General features: G+C 37.7%; 2 long non-coding RNA genes across 3 annotated transcripts in view; both read left to right on the top strand.

The window, feature by feature from the left end:
- The window catches only part of LOC138126435 (uncharacterized), a 134,696-nt gene that overhangs the window by 26,708 nt on the left and 80,206 nt on the right, over positions 1-27,782 (top strand). The window contains exon 3 of one of the 2 annotated variants that reach the window (XR_011157812.1): positions 23,950-24,281. The exons of the other annotated variant lie outside the window; for it this stretch is intronic. This is a non-coding gene — a long non-coding RNA (uncharacterized lncRNA). Of the gene's footprint in view, positions 1-23,949; positions 24,282-27,782 lie in introns of those variants that run through there. 2 annotated transcript variants of the gene reach the window in all.
- On the top strand, positions 1,693-9,450 carry LOC138126436 (uncharacterized). The gene is made up of 2 exons (XR_011157813.1): positions 1,693-4,356; positions 4,545-9,450. It is a non-coding gene; the product is annotated as an uncharacterized lncRNA (long non-coding RNA).

The following is a 27,782-nucleotide window of genomic DNA, read 5'->3' as shown; positions in this document are numbered from 1 at the left end:
TCATTGTCCACCTTTTCCATAAATCCAATCTGAAAATAATTAAGTTTCTATTATTAATAAAAATTGCGATTTTAATAAATATGTATAAACTTAACAATAATCGGAAAAATTTGAATAAAAAAATTACCTCTTGCAACAATGATTCCGAATCGATCAATGAAGGTAGACTAAAGTTAGTTTCCTCATCTTCGATAGGCTGTTAATTTTTTTGGTACACATTTTCTTTTTCGTTAAATTACCAACAATAATTGTTGAACAAATGAAAACTAATAATTGAAATAAACAAGAACCATGATTTATATAATAAAAAAAATGCAACGTTTACAAAAATTCCCAACAATTTTTCTGCATATGCCTTGCTCGTTTAAGTATATGTCTCATAGCTGAATTGAAAAGTCAGGACTCTTTTTTTTTGTAAAAATTAGGGGTTGTTATATGGTTATTTAATAATAATAACAAAGATAAAAGTATTACCATTTATTTATTTATTCTCAAATCAATCAATCATCCCAATTTTCATCCTCGGAAGTGTAATTGACTTGGGGGATGACAATTTTTGGTCTCTTCTTCATTTCTTCCTGTAATCTTTGTCGTTCCGCAGCACCCTCTTTCTACTTCCGGTCCATGTCTTTCATGTACTCCTCACGATGAGCCTTGTACATGTGGATTGACAGACGATGCTCCAAGCATTTATGGAAGGGGTTGTAGGGACATATGGGTGCGGGTGCCACTACTGGGCCTTCGAATTGCTCCCATTGAAACCCTGGTATCGCATTGAGCGCTTGACTGATCATGTGTAATCCCTCTGAATCTGGGACTCCTGCACGTAGGATCTTTAAAAGTGGAAGTAGTTGCCTGGGTGCAAACGTTGCTGCTCCAGAGCAGTTCTCATCTCCGGCAATCTCTGCGAGAAGAGGCGTGACGATTTGTCTGCCATCTACCGCGTTGCCAATCGACTCGAACCATATTACGAGCGGATATGGCAAGGTTGACGCCATGCTGTTAAAGTCTCGCAATTCTTCTTCGGTGTAAAGACGTTTGGCCGGGAGATTCTCATCCGGCTTATCCACCTGTGCCCTTTGTGCGTAACACACTTTGACCTCACTTAAGATCAACATTCCTTTGAGGAATATCATCTTGTTGTTGAAGTTGTCAAGTTGGGAAAACGGCCTAGTGCCGATCGCTTCCATGGTGTCCCATACGCGATCAAGATATGTGGGTAACTTGTTAGAAAGTACCGGCACAGTCATAGGGTGCGTCTCGCTAGATAGGGATATGGTTGCGACGGCTGTTGGATCTTGTATCTTCAATCTCGCAAAAACACCTGCCATTATTGTCGCGTCAGTTTCCGCGTTCTTCCTCTTCCAGAAGTCATCGGTCCTTCTCTGACGAGAACCTTTTCCTTTTTATTCGACTGGGCTTTTGGTGACATTGATACTTCACCAGCAGTGTCGGTACTGTTATTCGCTTGGTCTGTTCTGACATTTTGCTTGAATGATGGATGCTACGGCTATTATCAATCGTACTTTCAAACGCGAAATGTAAAATAAATGTATTAATCCTCTCTTCACATGTTGCGGGGTTTTTGGTCAAATTGGACTCAAATTGTCAGGTTTTTTATTATCAGCTATAATTATAACAAGTGGTATGATTGTTGTCGATGATATTATGAGTGAAATTGTGCTGGAGATTTCACTCGTCCTTCGGACTCGTGAAATGTCCTGCTTCAATTTCACGAATTTAATATCATCGATGATTAGTCATACCACGTGTTATATTCGATGAGACAATATAATGAATGAAATACAAAATTATTCATTTATTTGTCAAATTGACAAATTTATTTCAATCAAAAATCGTAACGACGAAAGTAAATAAGAAAATAATTTTTTTGTTTTTTATAATCGCTGTGATAGCCATGCAACTAAGGACTTTTACGCGTTTTCATTGGATCATTCATGATCACGTGATACATGAATTACATTGTCGAACTAATACTAATTACTAATTGTGTAAGGTGTAAATTTATTAGAAATCAAATATGGATAATATTCCTTTAATTACTACATATTAAAGACTATTCCTATAATGATTATGCGACACATACGTAGGGTAGTCATCCATGTCCCACGAGTCGTCTTCTACCTCAGTTTGCGGTTGAGATTGCTCATCCATGTCCCAAGAATCCTGTTCTACCTCAGATTGCAGTTGAGATTGTTGTTGTTGTGTAAGGTAGTCATCCTCTTGTACCTCAGATTGTTGTTGCTGTGTAGGATAGTCATCCTTGTTCCACGACTCTTCTACCTCAGATTGCAGTTGGGATTGTTGTTGTGTAGGGTAGTCATCCTTGTCCCACGAATCTTCTTCTACCTCAGACTGCAGTTGGGATTGTTGTTGTTGTTGTCTCCCATATGTTTTTTGGAAACGTAAGTGGGATAATTGTAGTTGTTTCACGACTCCTCTGCGACATCAGTTTGTTGTGGATGCCGTAGGTCTTGTTGGGGTTTTTGTTATTGGAGCCGTTGCTGATGTTGTTGCGTCAATTCCGCATATTTCTTGTCCAGTTTAATATCCAGGTCTCTGGTATACTCCATAGGATGGCACTTCCACATGTGCTTATTCATTCGCCCTAACAAGCCCATGTGGAATTTATTGTACGGGCACTGCACCACTTGTTTTTCGTAATCACACATTTATGTGACATTTTTATTTTTTTCTTCTTGATCATTCTTTATTCTTTGTTATAGTGTGATGGAAAATATTTTCCTCCTTGACTTTTGATTAAATCATGCATGCTACAAGCAATGCATCGAACTCCCTCTATGTCAGTTTCGCCTCTACACTTCGGACATGTGAATTTCACAATCACAGGCATGTTGTTTCTATGACAAACCGATCATTATTAAAACACTTAACATCTTACATTATCTTAAACATTTATTCATTAGTTCAATTTTAAATTATCCTTGGTTTTTCTCATTTCATAGATATTTATCAAACTAGACAATTCTCTCAATGATTTTAAATATAAAGATAGTTTATGTTTATACACCGCATTTAACGTTTCTTTACGTTTCATTCTTCCAGAAATTCTAAATTTGTTGTTTTTCCCACTGCTCCTCGGCTCACCAGATAGACAAGTTTCCCAATCGTATGTTGCTGGTTGATGTCCTTGATGTGCTCTTCAGAAATTTTTCTGTATATCGTTCCGGAAAAGAGTTTTAAAATTGTCACACTCCAATTTTGGATGTGGTGAACATTCCGTGCCCAATGTTCATGTGCGGGGGTGTCGGATCTCTTGGTGCGTGGATTGGTTTACCAGATGATCACGACGCTCTGGCGGTAGCCGAGCGTCCGACGAACGCTTTAGGGTCATTGAATGGGTCTCACGTAGGGATCCATGGATACATACTCGGGTTGGCCCAATGTTGGCGTTGCAGAATGGGACAGGAGCGGCGAGGTTGACCGCGTCGGGCTCCCAGGGTGTGTTATTGGACCTTGTGCTTCAGTAATAGGTATGGGTAGCCTCCGAGGTGGTCGATGGCGGACCGTGTCCATGTCTAGCGTTGGAGGGTCGTGTCCTCGGAGTCGAGCGGTGATTCGTGATTCGACATACTGGTACATTGCTCGTTCGAAGGAGGTGATGGTACGACGGAGGTACCAAAAGACGGCCACGATGATGACCAAAAGTAGGATGTCCAGAAGGCTCAATAGGTATGGATGAAAACTAACAGGATTTGTTTCCTGTAGCTGGTAGTCTTGTAGCCACTTGTTGTTAACGCAGTCGTCCAGAGCTTGGAATAGGGGTTTCGGTTCTTGATACCGGGGAACGTTCATACTGCGGATCTTGACCCAAACAGCAGGGATGATGGTTCGGTGGGTGATTGCGGCACCTGACTGGGCCACTCGCTGATCTCGTGGCTGTAGGCGCCCACCATTAATTGGAAAAAGGGAGCATCCGTAAGGTAGATGCACGAACAATGTTCCGACGCTGCTATTCTTCCTCAGTGACGATTGCTGTGCATTACAAGTGACTGATAGGTTCCGAGGTGGATGAGTAATCAGGAACTGATTGTCTGCCAAGGGGGTGACATATTGTACGTCTTGTCCGGTTTCTTGGCAACGAGGGGGGCAGTGTTCCGCCAGTGGTCGCATCTTCTTGGTTTGACACATTTGGAGGAGGTTCGAAACTAAGCTTTTGATGAACAGAGTTTCGACCCAGGCTTCTGCGCGTGCCTCACACAGTGACAGGCTGACGGGTGAAGACCAACATGATTTAGAGGGTCGGATTATGTCGTGTTCCAGCATTTCCTGTACTTGTGCCTGGATCACGTCACGTTCCTTTTGTAACACACGGTAAGGCTTGCTGTGAACGGGTGCTGCCTCTCCCGTGTTGATGTGGTGTTCGACTAGGTTGGTGAAACCCATTTCGGAAGTTTTTGTAGCAAACACATCTCGGAACTCGGAAAGTAGTGTTGGCAATGCCTCTTTTTCGCCCTTATTCAGGCTTTCGTTGATGTTATAATTAATTGGTGACTTTTCAGGAGTGTTATCTTCGATGACGATGTAGCTTGGAGTTTGTTCTGCTATTGGTGGTACGAGGTGACCAACAACAGTTCCTTCAAACAGTTTTTTCGTCGGATAACCCTCCAACTGAATAAGGACCTGCTTCTTTCCTAAAACAGGCAAGATGTTACACCGATGTGTTAACATGAAGTGTTCACTCGGAACAAAAATGGAATCTTTCAAATCTTCTTCGCTAATAACGTTCTCTCCCAAGAAGTTTACGTCGATGTAGCTCTTTTCGTTAGCTACAAGTACATTATTTCCAACCAGACTTACTTTGTAGTTTTTCTTTGTACCCTGCTTGATTACTACACTCTCATGGGCGCTGAGCTCAAATGGCACCCTATTCGAGTGAGTCAAGCGATCGAAGTCGAGGGTGGCTTTTTCGCGTCCCTAGGATAATGTCCCGCGGCAAAGTTTCTACTATAAGGAAATCTATTTTATACATTTTTTCTCCGGTCTTAACATCTATCACTGTTTTCCCTAAAATGTTTGAGGGTTCCGCTGGCAGAAATTAAGTACCGCGGCCCGTTATTTAATGTTTTTATGCTACTTACTAATGTTTTCTTAATTACGTTGGTTGCGCTCCCCGTATCAACCAGGGCGCGAACCGGAGTATTATTGGTACTTATCAACAGTATCCTAATGTTACTGTTTTTGTCCCCTGATGATTTGGCGGGCACCCCCAGCGGGGAACTGGACTTAGGTGCGCCAATTAATTTAAAGGGGTATGGCGAGTGCCCTGACTCCTACCCCGAGTGCCTGTACCTCTGCTGCGCTGCTGCCTTCCGCGGAAAGGCGTCCTGCTGGAGCTTTCTCCACGCTGGGACAGTCGATCTCCAGAGGGAGACCTCGAAGGTCGCGACCACTCGCGCGTGGTGCCTCGAAAGCGTACCGTTCGGGGCGGCGTAAGCTCGGGAGTACGGGATGGTCGATAGCGCCAGCACAGGGACCCCTCGGTTTGTCGAAGAAGAAGATGTCGTTTTTTGTGAAGCGGGTTGAACTCGGTTAGAAACGTTAACACATTGTCAGTTAGTGGATCGAACGTGGGTGGGTTTTGGTACTTTGGCAACAAAGGTTGTGCCGTAGATGCGCCAAGGTTTCCTAAGGTGATATCTGCGGATTCCGTCGGCATTTTTGTATCTTTCTTATTATTTATACTCAGTTGATGTCTACGTTCGGTAATGTACGCGTCTGGATGAAATTCAAGATCTGAGGAACGGTCGCACAATGTGTACTCTTCACCGTCGGAGTGCACAGTTACTTCTTCTAGGGAAGACGCGGCGAATGAGTCGCGTGCTGGGTGAAACGTTTTATCGAGCGTACCCTGAGTATTTACTGTTTTTTTGGGTGCTTTACGGAGAGGAATATCGCGTTGTGAACCGATTTCACTACTTCTCACCGGTGGTTTGAAATTCTTGTAGTCGGCCTTGGATCGGGTTTCCCCATTGGGGCTTTTGCCGGAAGCTCTGTCTGGGGTTGTTTCTGTTTGTCATACTTGGCTTTTGCAGATAGTTTAGTTTGATGGATTGCTTCTACAGCATTTGACATAGGCCTTTCTCTTACAAAGTTTAATAATTCCTCATCTTGCTGTTCATTTGAGGCTTTAGGGCGACCTGAACCTGCTTTTCGTCTTACACTTACACTACCATTTTCTAGGTGAGAAACTACCCTAGCTTTATCTATGTCGCTTAAGTGAAGCATTTCAAAAGTTAATCTGAATTTTATGACGATGTAAAAATAATTTTATGACATTTTTGATAGGTGTTGTCAACTCAATTAATTGTCAAGTTGAACCAAATTTACATTTGGAAAATTTTCATTTCCCGATTTTTTTGAAACTAGCTGTAATTTCAGCAACGCAAATCCGCAATCTCTTTAAAAATTCTAGATTTAGGTAACACATTGGTAGTTGAAATTCATCATATCATGTTATGAGGAGCCAAAATGTGCTGCGGCTGGTAGATTGGCTGCCGAACGCAGTGAGGCAGACAAACCAGCCAATAATGTTTCAAATTTGTTGACAATTGCTTCGAAAGGTTATGTTTGTAATCAATGTACTAAGTGAAAGAAATTAAAAATTGTCAAATTGACAGGAGCATAAAATAACCTCAAAGTGACCATCAATAAATAAACGTGTCTTTTTTGTTTTTGTTTTTTTCTGTTTCTGTCGTTTCAATATAGAGAAAGCGGGGAAGGAAATCGTGACGTCGCATCAAAAGGGTAGAAATTGGACTATACCTTCACTTATTAAATAAATAATCTTCGCAGTACGAATTTCATCATTTAAATTTTCAATAATTTCAGTCGTAAACTTGACTGAAAATCTTTGCGGTAATATAGTCTTACTCTCCCCGAGATTCACAAACACCTTTTCACCATAAGCAGTGCTACATTTCGAAAATGATTTAATTTAAAACTTTTTATTTACTTCTAAACTCTTGAAACTTATATAATTATTATTAATATGCAATTGTTCATTTAAAGCGCTTAATAGTGCAGCCATCTTGATCTGACGATTCAGTTTACAGTAAAAATAAAATCCACTACTCACATATGTATAATATTAAACAAAAAGTACATAAACTATTATCATGTAGATTTATTATTAATTTCTTTTTTGTTATCTATTCTAATATTTTTAAACTGATTCTTAAAATTCACATATAAACATCTAGGTGAGAATTTTAAATGTTCTTTAATCGGAATGTCACTGATTTCCCCCGCACAAATTCTCACCCTGCAATAAAAACATTCGACACTATCTCCAAATCCAATATAGAAAAAACCGGCTTTTGCGAGATCTACTGGAGAAGGTAGGTACCACCCGGTAAAAGTTAATAACCGTTTATCGAAACACGCATAATTAGGAACACTTACAATACCGACACCATCATCTAAACACATTTCAAGATATTTAATTTTCATCAAATATGAATAATCAGGATTAAATTCCACTACTTTATAAAATGTTTTATTACACTTGCAACACTCACGACCGTAGTTTTTGACTAGAACCTTTAATTCCTCTTGAGTACATATAACATCGATTTCATGTGGAGCTGCGATTTTCAAATCCTTTTCCAAACCATCAGTTTGGTAACTTTTTAACTCTTTTTCAAAACACTGATTTTGTTACATTCATTTTGGTGGATTTCCGGATCCTCCTAGGGTTCCACGGCGAAGGTACTCTTCTGTCGGGAAAACAGGGACTGGTGATGGCGGGGGCGGCGTTCCTCTGCAGAAGCTCCAACATCGCGCTCATGAATTGCATCATCCGGGACATTTCGATGGGGGGCGATCCTGTATAACTTTTTCTCGAGGGAAGCCTGTGTTGATAATCTATTAAATTATTTGATTAAAGGCAGCTGTATTACGTAACTGTTTCAAAATATTAGTCATGCATTTTGATTTCACCCAACAAACATTGTTTGTCGATTGTGTAGGTTAAATTTTTTAAAGAAAAGTTTGTTGTGTTAAACAAATTATAACACTAGAATAAACTGTCTAACCTTTGGGGCTTCTTCTGTTGCAATTTGCAACCAGGTCCCTCTTCTTCAATTCCATTTTTTCTGCCTATTTGATGATTTCAAGAATTATGAAATCACTATAAAACAAAATAAATTCTTGGGAAGTAATTCATATTGGAAGAAACTTACCTTAATGTGAGATCCATGTCGCATCCATTTTATTGACAATGGACGAAATCTAGTCCGAATGAAACTTAAAAAAATCTTTCTATCGACATATTGATTAATGAAATTACCATTTATAACTGCTGTAACTGACAAGTTTTACACGTTTGTCGTCATTCTTTAAATTTGACTGCACCAACTGTTGTCGAGGTATTCGCAAATACATATAACAGACTTTCGACATGATCTTCCCGTCTCCTTTACAAGAAGGAAATTTTACATCTTTACAAATCACGGTTCAGACATTCATCTGAGAGTGTACAAGAACCTACAGGTATCTTGTACATTTAAATTAATGTATATGCCCTGGGAGATACTTAAATGTCTCGTTATTTTCTTTTGAGTGGAAATTAATTTAATGGTGAGTTTCAGATGAGACAGGTGTAACAATTTTAGCACCTCGCACCAAAATTTCCACTACAAATGAATGCATGTATTACTGCTGTTGTTGTTGTCCGTCCAATCCCTCATCACTAGATTATAAAGTCGAAATTTATTTCATGTAAAAATTTGCTTGCTTCTGGTGCCCGATGACTTTTATCTACAATTAATTTAAAAATACAAGTATCTTTAAATGCGAAATATGCTTGTACTTGCGCTGTCCATAACAATTTTTTTTTCAATTCAATGGGTTTTCTTTTGGGATTTAGAAGTAATTGCGTTTCTATAAATTTGGTATGAACCGGAGAGCCAGATATGAAACCATAAAGTTCTCCCAAGAGATCAAAGAATGTCTTTCCGTGGACTAGGCCTTTGCAAATGTCTACAGTAATTAAGTTCAGACGATGAATTAAAACAATGCACATACGCAGCTTTCGGAAGAATTTGTTTTTGAAGAAGTACACAGGCCTAAAGCAGTAGCATCCAGTGGCGGCTCGTAACATTTTTGGCTGGGTGGGCAGACATTTTAATACTTCCCTCCACCAATGTTATTATTGTTATTACATGTTATATTTTTTGTTATGTTTGTTGTAATTGCTGGAAAGGAATTTCTGTGTTAGTCACTGCTAATTGCAGTGTCCAGCAAGAACCTACGGGAAGGTCCAGAAAATCTCTTGCCGGGAAAGGAATTAGGAAGTGTTATTTGTTATTATGGAAGTGATGAGTGTTAGTATAGTCAACAAAAATAACAAGATTGTCATAAATATAAAACAAAAAATAAATTCTCAATAAAATAAATAAAATAAATTCTCAATAAAGTAAATAAAATAAATTCTAAATAAAATAAAAAACAAAATATAACATTCTTATTAACTAAACTAAAATTAATAAGAACAAAAAATGACGTTACAGTTTTTTATAAATTAAATCGATTCTTCTGTCTTTGGCTTCCGCGAAATGATCAATTACTTGGTCAAAAAATGTATCCGTTTTACGCAATGATTTTAGTAATTCTTTTTCTATCGAAATTTGACCGAGATTATTTAGTCGAGATTGATCAATTGTGTTGCGAGTGAAACTTTTAATACGTTTAAGAACGGAAAAACTTCTTTCTACCGACGCGGATGTAGCTGGAATTGTTAAAATTAAACTGATTAACTTAAATATTTCTGGAATATCTTCCTGAAGAGAATTGTCAGTTATAAATTTTAGTTTTTCTCGAATTTCTACAGAGTCGCCTAAAATTCCAGGATCGGAATATAAAACACGTAACTCATTTTCAAGTTTGTCATTATTGAAAAATTGGGGATAGTTATCTAAAAGTTTTTTTAATAAGTTATGAGGGAACTGTTGCTTGAAGGTTAAAAATTTATCATTATTCATAAGGTTAAAAAAATGTAATTGTTCAAAATCTTTAAATCTGTTTGAAATTTGGTTTGTAATCATATCAAAAATTTGATTATATAATCGTCTGCAATGTAGTTGTAAATCATTTTCCAAAATTGTTCGTCTGCGCTTTGTAGGTGGACCTACTGTATTCACACTTCTTTCAAAGATGTTATTAAAAAACTGTTCTTCCGTTCTGTACGTTTGAAATGTTTCTAAAAGTTTATTTACGCGATCTTTACAATATGAAATATCTAACAATTTTGTTTGAATAATAGAATAAATTAGATCCGTTTCTTCGAATATTAAGTGGAAAATCTGAAGGAAAAAATAAGCGTTAAAGTCGTTTAAAAAATTTAAATAGCCAATGGATTCACGTATCGTCTTGGAGTCTTTCGCGAATTCAGCACTGGTGGATATTTCATTAAAAACCTCCAAAAGTTCATCTCTATATTTTAAAACTGTACTTACTATACGTGACTTGAAATTCCAACGCGTTTGAGAATTTCCCGGAATTTTACGGCTACATATTCTATTAGAACGTTTGTACGTTTTGTTGATTTTGAAAAAAAAACCGATATTCCTGAAAGTGTTGCAAAAAATATTTTAACTTCTTGAATTTCACCAACCGCATCTTGAAGTACCAAATTTAATCGATGTGCATAGCAATGAATAAATAGTGCCTGCGGGGCCGTACTCTTAATTTTTGATTGTAATCCGTTTAATTCGCCCGACATTACCGCGGCCCCATCGTACGTTTGAGCTACTAATTTCTTCTGTAAATTGAATTTTTCAAATTTACCTGTTAAAAAAGAAAATAATTGATCTGCTGTACGACCAGCACTAACGTCAAAAAATCCGAGAAACCGTTCCTTTATTTCACCAACGTAAGTATATCGAAAAACCACCGATAATTGAGAACGACAGGACAAATCTGTGGTTTCATCAATTTGCCAAGAAAAACAAACAGAATTTTGAATTTCTGACTCTATTTGCCGAGTTATGTAATAGTTAACCGATTCAATTAATTCATTTTGAATTGTTTTTGACATACCGCTAAAAACCGAAGACGATTTTAAAAATTCTTCAAATTTTGGATCATAAGAAGACAAGAATTCCGCGAGTTCCCTATAATTACCGCGATTTGACGAGTCTTCTTTTTCATTGTAACCTCGGAAAGCCAATTCTTGGGTACCCAAAAAAATTGTCATATCGATGAGACGTTTTAATATTTCCCGATTACTTTTTACCTTTTCATTATATTCTAAAATAAATGTGCGATGTGCTGAATCCAAAGAATTTTCTATGTTTTGCTTTCCAAATAATTTTAATTTTAAGGCCGCGTACGTATGATCTTTAGATTTCCCGTGTCTTTCGACCGATTGATGTAACGCCTTCAAATTGTCAACTCCTGTCGTACACCATGGGCTTTTTAATTTGGAATCGTTGAACAAAAGACAAGGCCAGCAAAAAAGTTTACTTTTGATTTCACTACCCGTCAGCCAATGACACTTTCCAAACCACGATGAATTAAATTTACGGTTAGAAGAATTTTTATTGGAGAAATAAAATAAAATAAAATGTAATGTACAAATGAATGCTTTTCTACTCAGGGTAGACATGTCTTGCCTGCATTTCTCCAGCTTAAACAAACGTTTCTACTTCGGTCTCTTTCTTTCGCAGTTTTGCACGGTTGGCCATAATACGCGTAGAGCTTTCATATTTCAACGAACATCTCTCAGGGAAGACATGTCCACCCTGAGAAAAATTCGCCTCGGAAATGTTTTGATTTGCCTATAAAAACATTTACTTTCTAATAACAAATCATCAAATAAATAATTGATAAATTTAAAAATGAAAATAAAATTTAAAAAAAATATGTCATTTGGTTTTGGGTGGGCACTGCCCACTCTGCCACCCCTGACGAGCCGCCACTGGTAGCATCATCTACTTCTAGCAAACACAGAAATTGATCAGTAACTTGGCTTGAAACATTTTTCATCATTCTTGTCACCACAGCCATTGTTTTGGTTTGTGTAATGTGTAACGGATGGTTCTTATCGTGTTTGAGGTTCTTATCGTGGTTCAATAATAAATACATTATGAGTTCTCTGCACTTTCGTTTATTAAGAGTGAACACTACATATCGGTGGGAGCTTGACTGGAGGTCATTTCACCTTCAATAACTTCTAAATCATATGCAGCTATACAATGATCTACAGCATTCAAGGATAAATTATGTTATTAGAAAATTTCGAATTACATATATTCTTACAGTGTATTTAGAATTTAAAGTTAGGTGGTTCGAGAACCATGGTAGCATCCTCCTCTTCATCGAAATCTGAATCTTTTGTTTCATCTACGGATGAGACAAAGTAGTTGGAGCCTCAACAACTTCAGTTTTCTTTTGCTCTGGCGTTTCGATTTCTTCGTAATGATCATTGATGACAACTTCGGAATAATGGTCGAGATTTTCATCACGATGATCATTCACAACTACGAGTACATCAACATTCTCACTTTCTCCACTTTTATTATCGAAAAAATCAAGTAAACGTTTTAGGGATGTATCCCGAAATTGTTCATCCATTCCAAAATCATTTTCTAACACCGAATCTAAAATTTGTTGTGTATCCGGAATTTCGATAGTTTTTACGGCTGTGTATCCAGAATTTCAATAATTTGGGGCTGTGTATCAGGAATTACAATGGTAGGGGGCTGCGTGTCGGGAATTATAATGGTAGAGGGCTGTGAATCGGGAATTATAATGGTAGGGGCTGTGTATCCGGAATTTCAATAATTTCCGGTTGAGTGTCTTCAATAACGATTGTTTCAATTCGCGGTTTCTTAATGAGTTTGTTAGAATTGACAATAATTTTGGAAAGTCTTTTGGCACGCAAAAGACTTCTTAAAAGTGGAGAATCATTCGTACTTACATTTGGAGGCGGACTAGGGATGCGAGATTTACCAGGACGAGCACAACTATTACACTCCTGGTCACGCATCTCGCTTCTCTTATTTTCCACATCCACCAAACGTTGACAATCGTAGTTATTGTCATGCATCTGGTGTCTGTCGATTAATTGCTCAGAATTTAAAAGATTTTCATCGAAAGTAGGGATCAAATCACCATAATCATCATCATGAACACCCTGATCATTACTATCAAGTTGACATTGATTGTAAAGATCATTGATGACAATTTCGGAATAATGATCGAGATTTTCATCACGATGATCATTCACATCTACATCAATATTCTCACTTTCTCCACTTTTATTATTGAAAAAATCCAGTAGGGATGTATCCCCAAATTCACTATCCATTCCAAAATTGTTTTCTAACACCGAATCTAAAATTTGTTGTGTATCCGGAATTTCGATAGTTTTTATCGGCTGTGTATCGAGAATTTCAATTATTTGGGGCTGCGTATCAGGAATTTCAATAAATTGGGGCTGCGTATCAGGAATTTCAATAATTTCGGGCTGCGTATCGTTTTTGTTTGTTACAAGTTTGTGTTACATATTATAATAAGCGATGGTGAGCTGCTGAGGCTTAGGGTCTTTTCAGCTAGTAGGGCCTTTTCAGCTAGAAGCTTCTCACGAATCCTCGTGATTTTTAAGGGAAAACGGATGGGGGTATTTTGGGTGGGGGGTGGAGTGGGGAGAGGTCAAGGCGAAGACTTACTCGTACGCTACGTATGCGGGCGGACTTGGCGTGAACTCATTTCTGATAGCTGCTTGGGCTTCTGTCCATGTAGTGGCGCCTTAGTGACGTCAGTCCCTTGACGGTGTTGTTGTCTGTATGCCTTCGGACGACTTGAAGATGTCGATGGTGGCCAAGAAGTCGTCTACTGCCTCTTTGGCTCATGCGCCGGACTTTCCCCGTCGTCTTCATCTGAACTGGATGTATTCGTGGCGCCAAGGGCCCCTAAGAATTCTTCCCTTTCCTCATGGATACTGGTTTTGCTGTCTTGCACAGGAAAAGTGTTTGGTTGTATTGATGTGCTTCACAGTTTTCATGTTGTTTTTTTTTTAATCTGGTAGTGTTGCATTTAATGTGACTTCACAAAATTTACAATATGCTTTGTTTACATGCACAGTACATGGTGTTAACCAGTCTTGTACTTCTGGCATTTTTTCCCCTTCTGTTCTGTATTTTTGACTTGTCCTTTTGTGTTTCGTACAAGGCGGCTTCACAGAGTAGTTTTGAAAATGGCAGCAATTTATGAAACTGTCTGAGCATCAGTTGCTTGATCTCGCTCCAATTAGTTTTCAAATGCTCTTGGGATTCGTACCACCGCCTTGCCATTCCCGTTAGTCGATTGGCCACTAGCTTGACGATAGTTAAATCACTCCAACGATAGCACTGGATTAGTTAGTTCGTCGACTCGCTGGACCCACAATTCAATTGATTATGAGAACGTTGCAGATTATGCGGAATGGAATACGACTTCTTCATTGGTCGATCAATCAATTTTAAACGGAATCGTCGTCAGTAGCATTTTACCTAATGTGCTCAGGTACGCATAGAGCTCGTTGATGTCTTTAAATCTTGAGACCTTGGTCGGGCTAGCAATGCCTTGCCGGTAATTCTGATTACGGCGTCGACCAAAAAAGTTTCGGGAATTTGATTCGGAGCGTTTTTACTGTGACTTTTTATATTTGTCTGTGTAAAAACGAATTTATAGGATAGTTAGCGACTTAAAACCCCGATTTCAGTAATTCTTGCTTTGTTTTAATCCGAAATTGAATTTTCATATTTGCGTCTATAAAAACCAATTTAGGGGAAAGTTAGCGACTTAAAACCTCGATTTCTGTCTTGCTTCGTTTTATTCCGAAATGAGCAAGTTCCAGGAGGAAATTCCTATTCGGATCGTTTTTACTTTGAGTTTTCATAGTTGCCTCTGTTAAAAACAATTTACAGGAAAGTTAGGGTCTTAAAACATCTTGATCTCCAGCTTCCGTTGGTACACCGGGCACCATCTGTCGGTGGCTTAGTGATTCACTTCCGCTCCCCCACACTTGTAGCACGTCAACTCCTGCCTGCAGTCTTTCTTCTGATGGCCGTAGCCGGTTGACTTCGAATTTTTCTTCCATCCAGAAGGTCAGCCCCACCACTGCCTTCTTTCTTTTCAGACATTCTTCCTGTGTTTTTGCGTCCATCGTCAGGACGACGTTCTGTTTGTTGGGATCCTTGCAGACTCTCTTCGAGAGCACTTTCACCTCTGCGGTAAATTGCTCTCTGGTCCTGTCCATCGGGATGCATTCGTTTTTCTCCCAGATGTCCAGCACCACTTCCTCCGGCTTCCATTTTCTTTCCAACCCGGTGAGTGTGATCGTGGGTTCAATTTTTCGACCTGAGTCACCTTGACCCCTTGTTTCTTCCTCAAAGTTTCCTCCAGTCTCTTCTCGAAAATTCAGTTCAGCAATCGAATATGGGATGATGTCATCCGGTGCCCGTAATTTGTGCAATCTCGGTTCCTTGACGCCTGGTGAGAGTGCGAGACTACCGATCACGGGGATATCGCCTTACATTAAATTGTCGCAATTTATTGGCAAACCTGGTTTTCGGATAAAATTGGAGGCCTGGCCATTACAAATTGCGAAACCTCGTCACTCACAGTATCACTTTCAACCACCCCAGCATTTGTATTTACTGTCACATGAGTCAGTACTTGTAGGTACTTGGCACTTCACTCGTGTCTTCTTTGAATTTTTTAGACGGAACAAAATAGTCCGCGATGCTACGTTTTTTTTCGACATTTTCAGTTACCAACGATCCCGTAACGCCGAATCGCAAAGACTGACTGAATATGGACAGAATTTGAGATTAAGAAAAATAAAAGAAATCTGAAGTATGTATATGTAAAAAGTACCATCTTATTTGGGTTTCAAGTACCCACACTCGGCTCTGATATTAATAGCGATTTCCTGAGAAGTGCACAACTTTCTTATGCTATTTGGAACTCTAATCTATGTAATTTGAACTGTCATGAATGCAATGTTTGGGCATTTAACGTCATTGTAAACACTGCATGTCTAGCTATTTCCTCTGAGATTTTTGTTTCAATTTTTCAAGAAAGAATATACGAGTATCAATAATGTATTGGACCTGAAATGTGCAGGGGCACCCGTGGGGCACAATTATTTTTGTTACGTGTGTACGAATATGTACGGACAATAATTAACAACAGTTAAATTAAATATAAATGTATTCGTAAATCCGTGCCAAATACAACTAAAACACCTTCTCGTCTCTATTTCTCTAATCTTAATAATAGTTATGGTTAACAAGTCCCAGGCTCCAACCACTTAAGACCCCTACGCCGGGTGTCGCCCTTCCATGGTGGGGATTACGTGACCTTCGCTGGCGTTTCCCGAAAAATGCGTAGCGTACACGTGCCTAATTATTATTATTAAAAGTCATACATATTGGCATTGTGTTTTGCTAATATTTCAGGTGAAATTGTGAAATTATAACATTAACTACCATCTTCAGAAATTAGTCGTTTACTACATATGTTTATTAGGTAATTTAGTTTTATTTAAATTAATAACGCTAAAGATTCTTTCAACACAAGCGCTACTATGCGGAAGAGTTAGAAGAATTGAAACGAATTGGGAAAGTTGTGAAAAAATAGGAGTGCCGTCTCCCTTTTTTATATTAGAAACATTTTTCCAAAATACAACATCGTCAACTTTAAAATCAATATCTGAATTTTTTAAGAGCCTAAATTCTCTATTTAGGTCATTAATATCGGTAACAATTTTCGGAAAACTTCTAGCAACTGAACCAATACTATCGGCTTTAGCAATATTAGATGGAACCAAAAAAGATAGTGATTTAATTAATTGTGCTTCCTTTGAATTAAATGGAAAACGTTTATAAATGTGATGAACTGCTTCAACATAAAAACTTTAACAATTCTTCCTTAATTCATGTTTTTTTTTTTTTTTTTTAATATATATAGCCTTTCCCTTTTCACCGTACTGGTCTATCAGGTACCTTGCGGTCGGCTTTTTTCCTCTTTTTCCTTTTTTTATGTGCGGCGAGGCTCCGGGGTACTTTCCCCGGCCACCCACACCCAATTTCGTTACGTCCGTATTTTTTAAATAATCCCGTTTAATGTAGTAACTTAACAACAATTTGTAAGCACCAGACATTTTGGAATACAAATATTGTATCTTCGGAATTTCAGAGTGAAATTCTAAATTGGCGCTATTGAAAGTAGGCAACACATATTCCAGAAATTGTAGATATAATTTATTTACTGTATTTATAAGCAACTGATAAATTTTTTCAGCACCCGGTGTTTTATTGACATTAAGTATGCTTTTTGGAACAGTTATGTTTTTTTACTGCAACAATACCCCCAATAATCTTTATCACATATTGCACATTTAAAATAATATTCACCCTTAATGCGAGGATTGCTAGGTTGTATCCTGTAAAAACGATGTTATAGTTTGCATTTGTATAATATTACTAAATAAATTTAATGCTTAAAGTAAAAAAAAAAATAAGTTTAAAAAAAATAGAATAACATTTGGAAATAAATCGACTTCAAAAATCACCAGATTTTTGTAGTAAAAGTTTTCACCAAATCACCATATCGACACTAAAATCACCAGATCTGTTGAAATTTCACCAGATCTGGCAACACTGCGTCGTTCGGGTCTCGGGTGTCGCCTTCGAAATTTCGTCCTACGACGATATTGCCGTTTTTCCTTCCCCGACCTGCCATACTTGGGTCGACTTTCTCGAGATCCAGATCTGTAGTGTGATTTCCTAGAGGCGGCTCTTGAACGAGGCATTGTTTATTTCGCACTTGTTCACTAACTGATTAATCTTTTCACTGCATCACTTATTCGGGTCTTTATTCCATTTCTGATATTAACAGTATTTATAACTGGTCGATAAACTAATGAAACAAATAATTTCGAACAAAGGGATCGATACAGGTCTTGACCATTACCTAGTAGACGGGTAACTTTCCTCTCGATAATGTAGGAGGACGCCCTGAAGCTGTCTAGCCAGAAAAAACGATAGCTAAAGTGAACAATGACCACAATATCGGACAAAAAAAGTATATCGATGCACCCTCTATAGAAAACCTCGGTATATCGATACTTACCCCTGTCTGCCTTACATAAAGATTTTCGTTCCTTTAATTCCATAGTACGTACATATTTCCAATAGCTTCAGTAATTATAGTAGATTAATAGAATGTGCAAAACATGGTAAATATTCAATCTTCAACATTTTTGCCATCGATATTATGTTTGCAGCATTATCTGTGATTATTGCTGCAACTTTAGTATTCGAATTCCATTCACCAATAATATTGTATAAAATACGAAATAAATTTGTTTAAACTATTTGTTTGATAGCTTATGCCTTACTTGTATGCAGGTAGTTATATTTTCTGTTGTGTGGCTACCTTGACAATGTTTAGTTTCTACAACAGTGCTTAGGAGTTTATTTTGATGTAGAAAATGAACTGTGACAGTTAGGTAGGATAGATTTGAGTATGAAGAAGTCCACAAATCTGTTGTCAAACTTACATCATTTACTTGTTCTAGAATTGCTTTGAATTTAATTGTTATTTCATTATATCGGCGTGGTAATAAAATTGCCTACACTTGTGTTTTAGAGGGTAATTTATAGTGAGGGTCACGTTTATGAATTAATTGTTGAAAACCCACATCACAAACCATGGACAATGGTTGCAAAGCTACAGCAATCATATCAATCACCAAACTCTCAATCTCTGTCTTTTTTTGATTATAACTTTTATAAAAATACGAATCCAAATCTAAAACTTTTTGTTTTCTTTCATGATTGGAAGTACTGGAATTTTCCCGTTCCAATTCCTGATAATCATCTATTGATAACAGAGAAACAGTTTCAGCTGTTCACCTTTATCAATGTTATGAACCCTTTTTATATCGTGCCTTCATTTAAATTTATCCTTAAAGTTGGCGTTGAAGAGTCGATTGTGAACGCACCACTCTTGTAAAAACGTAAGATTTAAACAGCTGATCCGTAATCCGTATAGCGCGTTCAGAATCGACTCTTCAACGCCAACTTTTTATTTATTTACAAAAAATATTCCTGTAATTTGTAAGATTGTAAGGCTCCCAAAACAGAGAAACAAAAACTGGTCCATTACATATGTCTCTAACCGCACCATTTTTATTTGTGATGAAATGCATTTGTCACTGGTTTCACTTACGCGCTTCTTACTTAGGCTTGCCAGAAATTACCTAGATTTGTGGAAGATTTAACTCGTGATGTTTACAATAAATTATTTTAGTTCAAATTCTAAAAGAATTTAAGAATTTTCAGTTTTAAAATTTTTACAATGTAAAAATTCGTAGAATTTTACATCCGTCACAAACGCGTTGGCTCTCTGTTCATATTGTTCTCTCACGGGTTTTGGAACAATTCGGCCCCTTACAATTATATTTCAATGATGCTGTCGCTAACAACGATGTTTTGGCGGCAGAAAACATTTTATTGAAATTGAATGACACGACTTCAAAATTATTTTTACAATCTTTAGGTCTTGTTTTACCCATTTTAAACAATTTAAACAGAGAAATGCAGTTATGTACGAAATTCTCACATCTCCCTTGCTTAGTCTGGACGCTCGGTTCGAAGGGCACCTGCTTGAAGTGGTTGGTGTCATAATAACGTCCCATTCGATAGGACGTACCCGCCTAACCCCGCATTATCACCTCGTTTTGTTTATGTTACATCGTGCTGGGGGTGAAGAGGAATTTTAGTTTTCAGTTTAGAATCTCGTGTTAATAAGAGAGCACGTCTCATTTACTTATACTCATCTGAATTGTTTACTACTTTTTTGATATATTAATAAACGTTATAATTATTAGAATTTAAATATTTCTTACAAAATCAGAAGTGGGATTTAAGGAATCCATAATTGCCTACTTAACGCTTGTACAAGAGTAAAGGTCGTGAGTGTACTTGTGTAAGCTGTGTTTGTGTTATTGCACCATGAATTCTACCACCCCTCGGATTAGTGCCTAAACCAGAAGACACTGTACTCCGTAGTCCAGGTGATGGTTGTAAATGACGAAAAAGTTTTCATGATCGGTGATCGAGATGTTTGTATTTGTCAAACGTCATGCTTTTAAAAATCGGCACCACAAAATGATGGTGATGACTGATGACATCACGCATGAAGACAAGGTCAAGTGCGAACAACCCCTAGTTGAATTTACTGATCGAATTTCGACCTTCATGGCCACGATGGGCAGCACCGATGCCGCAAAGCTGGACATAAAATTGGCCACGCAGGAACCCATTGATTGCAACCCGTATCGGATGTTACTGCATGAAAAAAGAAGCGATTCCACATGGTATTGTTGATGATTTGTTGATTAATGGGATTATTACAGAGTCCACCTCGGCATACGCCAGTCCAGTTCTTCAAAAAAAAAAGATTTCGGAGACAACAGAAATATGTGCGTCGATTGCAGACGATACAGTTAAAGATAAGTATCCACTCCCGCTCGTCGAAGACCAGCTTGATTATCTCGGTGGCGACGGGAAAGGTGGTGAGTTTATTAAGTATTTTAGGGCGCTTGACATGTTCCCAGGGTTCTATCAAGTCAAGTGTCGGTCGACAAAGTCACAATTAATAAAACTGTCTTCATTATACCCGATGCACTTTACGAATTTTTATGCATACCCTCCGGACGGTAGTTCGCCGTCGGTTTTTTTTTGTGATTAATGAATAAATGCTTGGACCATTAAAACATGCGGTAGCACTTTCTAACATACATGACAACAGTTGAGGAAGGTCTACACCGGTTACGGTTAGTTATTGAGCCCCTACGCAAGCATAATATTTCGTTACGAGTTACGACTAAGTAAATGTTCGTGTTTTTTTTGCACTAGGATAGACTGTTCAGATCGTGAGGTTAGTGCCAACGAAATTAGGCCGGGAAAGTGCTAAGATAGTGACCACTTCAAACGTGGTACCTTCTAGAAGCAAATATGTCAATTTCTTGATTTGGGGGGGCTACTTTAGGAAATTTATGCAGCACTTGTCGAAGATTGTTGTGACCGGACTAAAGCGTGTTACGGGTTTTTTCAAAGACTTGATTGAATCTTAATATTTTATTATAATAACTAATGAATGTAAGGAAATGGAGAAAAATTATCAGTTAGTGTGATTCCTATTGTCGACAGTCTAAAGTAAAGAGAGTTAAAAACAAAATTAAATGGACAACGGACCCTAATTTTAATTTATAATGGTTCAGAGTGATTATCTTAGTGTAAAGTTAACTCTGTGAGTGAAAACTCCAAATTCTATGTTTACAAAAATGAGTAATTAATTACATTCTAACAAGACATTAAACGGAGAACAAGGAATTTTGATTTATTTGTCCTTATTGGATCTACAATATAATCAATGAGAAAATGAAGACCCACAAGCTTGTGTCATGTGATATGTGAATGTGATGAATTAATTAATTATAAATGAGCAAATATAGCTTAATATTAGTGTTAGAACACGCATAATGTTTTGGGGCCCTGACAGTAGTGTGCTTTTAAACGAGTCAAAACGCTAGATCGGTACTAGCGGTGTTCAAAGCGTCGTTACCGACCGAATTACGAGTGCATGCAGATGCAAGTTCGCTAGATGATAGAGGGATGTGGTTGATGTTGTTATTACGAACGCACCTAGGAGGAGTGCAAAAAGTTGTAGTTTATTTTAGTAAAGTTGTACCAGCGGTAGTACCATTTATATGAATTCAAAACTATGGCCGTCGTTTGTGCTCTGCAGCATTTTTAAGTACATTTAGTAGGTTTACAATTTACAGTGGCAACAGACTGCAATGTCATGAGAATATTTTCCAAAAAAAAAAAAAATGGGTTTAATACCGCAAGTTGGCAGATGATGGCTCCAAGTGCAGGAGTTCACCTTTGAAATTAAGTACAAACTGAGATCACGCATGCCCCGTGTGGATGCACTCAGTGACTTCCCTGTCACGGTTGATATCAACAAAATTGACATTACTGAAGGCAACTGGATACTATCGGTTCAATTGCAAAATGATAAGTGAACTACGGTTCGTAAAATTTTCAGAGATGAAGCAGTATTTCCAGTTAAAAACCCAAAAGTTTATCGAAAGTCAGCAGGCGAAAATGGGAAGTACCCTCTGCTGTGAGATGGCAAATAGTTATGATGTCATGTTATGATCATGTTACGAGTATGTGTCATGATCGGACGTGCTACTTGGGCATTGAAGACACTGCGACGTGTCAAGGTGCATTACTGCTTTACTAAGATGAGATGCTTTGTTGCGAAACATGTTGAAGCATGTTTAAATTGTGTTTACTGTTTACTGTGGGGATTGCCCTGACGGGAAGCAAGGTGGAATTACATTTCATTGGGAACACGCCGATGTCTTTCCATTAGTTGTATTCAGATCATGTTGGTTCCTTTTGACACTAGTAGTCAGAGCTGCTTACAAAGTTACAGAACCTGTCAAATTGAATAATGTGAAACCTGTCGTGTATTTGGGTATCATGTAAGACATAATGTTTATTTTGGGGTCCCCAGTCGTGGTAGTACATTTACATCCCGAACTTTTAAGATTTTTCTGAAATATAATGCAATTTGACATGTATTAAATGCAAATTACGTGCGAATATTGTAGTAAGACTATTGTTACAATGTTAGCTACAAGGAGTGTCGAAGCTGAGGGAGAATTTTGGGACACTCATGTAAAAAAAAAAATGTACAGAGTGCGTTGGATACGGCATTCAACAAAGGTATCGATAGTACTCCAGTTAAAGCTCTCTTAGGGTTACCAAGCTAAGCCAATGGCTGAGGTCAAGTTGTTGAACTCCTTACAAGACACAATCGACAGGGTGGCTCTCGAGGAATTGAGAGAATGTATCATAGCAGACGATCAGCGCCAACAGAAGGAACGGTACGACAAGATTCGACCTGAGGCTGAGCGATATCAAACATGAAGTTGAGGATCTAAGAGAGGGACAGCGTAATCAAAAAAAACAAACGGTTGTGGCTGTTGATAAGATGAAACGTTGGAGCTTTAATGTAAGTTGAAATTACTGTATGATAATTACCAAGCTTCGAAGGTCAACAGACACAAGGCGACGAAAATAATGTCCGAGACCTGGCCAGTCTGCACATTATTGGAATAAAAGTGTGATTGACGAAGTTTAAAGTAAAGTTAGTTGCAAAAGTTGCAAGGTCAACAGACACAAGACATGGAAGATAATGCCGAGACTGATGTAGTCTGCCATTATTGGAGTCAAGGTGTGATTGACGAAGTTTAAAGTAAAGTTAGTTGCAAAAGTTGCAAGGTCAACAGACACAAGACATGGAAGATAATGCCAAGACTTATGTAGTCTGCCATTATTGGAGTCAAGGTGTGATTGACGAAGTTTAAAGTAAAGTTAGTTGCAAAAGTTGCAAGGTCAACAGACACAAGACATGGAAGATAATGCCGAGACTTATGTAGTCTGCCATTATTGGAGTCAAGGTGTGATTGACGAAGTTTAAAGTAAAGTTAGTTGCAAAAGTTGCAAGGTCAACAGACACAAGACGTGGAAGATAATGCCGAGACTTCTGTAGTCTGCCATTATTGGAGTCAAGGTGTGATTGACGAAGCCTAAAGAGGTTTGAAGTTAGTTGATGCCTGACAGGCGCTCAAGGTTAGTTGAGGTCTGAAGGACTGTCAAGCTAGTTGATGCCTGACGGGCGCTCAAGGTTAGTTGAGGTCTGAAGGGATGCCAAGTATGAGAGACGCTCAAGGTCAGCTGAGGTCTGAGAGCTCCAGATGGGTAATCAGTTGTACTAACAAATGCAAAAGCTTCCATTTCAAAGTCTAATAATAATTATTTGTTTGGACAGGTAAACAAGTGGCAACGACGAGTAGTATGAGGACATCCTACAGTCAGGATGGTCGAGTGTACGAAATTCTCACATCTCCCTTGCTTAGTCTGGACGCTCGGTTCGAAGGGCACCTGCTTGAAGTGGTTGGTGTCATAATAACGTCCCATTCGATAGGACGTACCCGCCTAACCCCGCATTATCACCTCGTTTTGTTTATGTTACATCGTGCTGGGGGTGAAGAGGAATTTTAGTTTTCAGTTTAGAATCTCGTGTTAATAAGAGAGCACGTCTCATTTACTTATACTCATCTGAATTGTTTACTACTTTTTTGATATATTAATAAACGTTATAATTATTAGAATTTAAATATTTCTTACAGTTAGAGTCTCCAAAGCTTCATACAATTTATAAAAACGTATCTAATGTTTTAAGAACTGTTTTTGATTGTTTCATTAAGCGAAATTATCTCTTAAATAATCTATTGAAAGATAGACTTTAAAAATCCTCGTAAGTACATTGTTATTGAAGAAGTTTATTTTGCGAGGAAATGTCAGTCAAACTATTTCCGAATCCGAAGGAGGATCATTTGCTGAACTCGATGCCTAATGTCGTCTCAAGTTGCAAAGAATCACTTGTCATTTGCAACAGCATTTTTTCAATATTTGTGAACCAAATAAAGGCACAACGGGACCACAAAATCACAGTTTGGATTGAATATTTTCCATATAAGTACAGTTTTGAAGTAATTTCAAATGACTAGTGGCATAAAAATGCTGTTGCATAAATAATAAAAATAGTGAAAATTAATGTTTATCTAATCCCGTGGGATAAATGACACTTATCCCACTCATTTGAGTGGTATAAGGAACTTCATTACCGGACGCATTTCATTACTCCACTCACTGGGATAAATAAGTTATTATTCCACTGAATGGTGTAATGCAACTGGCGGAAATAAATAAGATTTACCTTTTTTTTAAATTCTAGGCGATCTTAGATAAAATTTTGTACATAACACGTGGGCTAAAGCATATTACAGGAAACTCGTGTGATGTGATGACGAAATAGTACCGGACAAGTCGACCAGTACAACTTTGCGTAATACCCCACTCACATATAAACACAATTCAGCTGGTTCGCTTTTAATAACAGGGAACCAGCTGAATCGTGTTTATGTGCGAGCGAGGGATTACGCAAAGTTGTACTGGTCGACTTGTCCGGTACTATTTCGTCCGGACACTGGTGATTACAGATGAACTCGGGCTGACGCCCTCGTTATCTGCAATCTTCACACTCGAATCCTGTAATATTGCTTTTATCCCACTAATTGTGTAAATAACCGCTTAACAACAGTTAGAAATAATTTGATAATAATCACAAAAAATATTTTTCTATAAAATTAAAAGAAAAACAAGGCGCGAGAATAATCATGAAATAATCCAAGTGGATTAAAAAAGCTGACACTGCGTCTGCCATAAAAAACAAAAGCAAACAAAATATGTGGCTTTTCTGTGCGTGAAAGAATTCACTTTGCTGACAACGGCGGAAAAAAATATCACATAAAGTGGGACTCCACGAACGCCACGTCAGCACTGCGTGGGCGATCTCGGAGGTGCGCGGCGGGAACCAACGGCCCACCACGGGAGCAGGACGAAGTACCGTCAAAAAATATCTACGTAGATATTCTTTGGTACCGTGCGGGAAGTACAGGGAGGAGATACGATTCTACCAGCAAAGGGTCCAGACTTGCATTGAGTCGATCCGGAATTAAAACTCCTTGTTTTGAGGCTATTTGTTTCATTAATTTATGGCCCAATCATAAAACCTGCTAACAGTATCGTTAAAAAATATCGACTCTCACCGCTTATATCGAAAAAAAATTTAAATCGATGTAAATATCGTATGGGTGAAATGCGAATATCGATATCTCAACAATATCGATACATCGTGCACATCCTTACCTCGGGTCGTTAAATCGGTATCGATTGATCTTCATTGAGGGGCAAAAGTAACGCAACAATTCGATAAATCATAAATAAACTGTTTTGAAAAAAGACCAAAAACAGGTCGATTTTTAATTTCAATTTCACGTTTATTGACGCAACATTTTTTTTTGTACAGGATGTTCCTTGTAAAGTTATGACGTCATCATCAATTTTTTAAAATAGCAACCGATATTTATTCATCATAATTTTGATAGGTTTCTTAACTGTCAACATAAGAGTATAAAAATTTTAACCCCTTATATTTAAAAAAAACTTGAGAAAAAAATTGTTGAAAATGATTTTTTTGTAAGTTATTTTCTTTAACTAATGATTAATTTACTAACTAGTTGGTACCGAAAGGCATTGCTGTTAGGTTAGTATCATTTGAAGCTTTCCAACAATAATCAAACGGCAACAAAAAATTACTTTAGAAAAATCCTGTTTGTCTTATTTCATTTTCTGTTGAGTAATAATTTCTTCAAGTCCAAATGATACTGACTTAATAGCAATGCCTGTCGGTAGTAACTAGTTAATAAATTAATCATTAATTCATTCATAATATAGTATATTAAAGTATAAGTGGATATTAGTGCTTATTCACAATGGACATAAGCTTGACATAAGGCATGAGAAATTCATGATACATGCAGTGGATATACTATTAATTTTTACGTAACTTATGAGAAGTGACCTCAGTGAACATTATTGTTGTGTACAAAAAGGCAGAAAGAATTATATTCTAGTTATATGGACACATAAATTATTTTCCAAATGCCCAAATTTACAAATTATTCTTAGGTATCTCTTATATATTTCTTATGTCTTATGTCCATTGTGAATAAGCACTTAATAAGGTCTTTAAAACACGCCCGATTTTTCGAGCACGACGGCGCACCCGGAGTGTTCGAAATAGAGCAAGTGTTTTAAAGACCAGTTATCCACGAATACTTCAAGATATATATTTTTTTTATGTTAAATGAGTTAACATTTAGACTTCACGTTTCTCCGGTCCTCTCGGGTTGGTGATGTTTCCATGGAAAACGTGCGATGTTGCCATGGAAAAGAGCGTTTTTTAAACTTCGATTTATACACACTCAGGCGTGTTTTAAATGAGCAAAATTGGTTACCAATAAAAAAAATTGCTATTTATGAAATAAGTTGCGAAATGGAAGTCTTTTAAGCACTCGACCTGACCAACGACAAAACAACAAATCTATAGAACTCGAATTTCCAAAGTGATTTGGAGATAAATTCAAATACTGAACAAAAATGTTTATAGAATGAAACCGCCAAATTATTAAAACAAGCGGATTTCATAACCGGAACCACCACAATTTTTCTTTATCTTTCATGTACCGCCGGAGTGTAGTTCTATCGATACTATACTTCATAGCAGTCTTTCTCGATGACATTTCTTTTTCAACATCTTCTAAAGCATTGGCAATTTGTTGCTTGGTAAAAGTGTTTCTTCTCGTAGCTCTTTCCTTTGGTTTGTATTGAAAACAAATGAATATAATTTAAGAAGTCAGATTATAAAAGTTGAAACAAAATGTGCACACCTGCGGGAGAGTTGAACAACTGTTCAAATCTCCCTCCAAGTTGTGGTTCAACTGTCCCGCCCAGGACCACTTCGAGTTTGTTGAATTATACAAAAAAAAGTTAAACATTTTAAATAAAATTGCTAATGTTGCATGAAACTACATAGCATATATGTACATACCTCGCAATTTCAATGAATGACAAGCAAATCACTGAAAACAAAAATTTTCACTTTGGTGACGTCAAAGCACGTTTCCATCGAATCTAACCAAACTTCACTGTGGAACGCAGTGTTGCCACGTAAGTAAGTATATTGCGCGCTAATAC

The sequence above is a fragment of the Tenebrio molitor genome, chromosome 3, assembly GCF_963966145.1.
Source record: "Tenebrio molitor chromosome 3, icTenMoli1.1, whole genome shotgun sequence".
Classification (NCBI taxonomy): domain Eukaryota; kingdom Metazoa; phylum Arthropoda; class Insecta; order Coleoptera; family Tenebrionidae; genus Tenebrio; species Tenebrio molitor.
The sequence above is the reverse complement of the archived record's forward strand: the minus strand, read 5'-3'. Positions and strand labels throughout refer to the sequence as shown.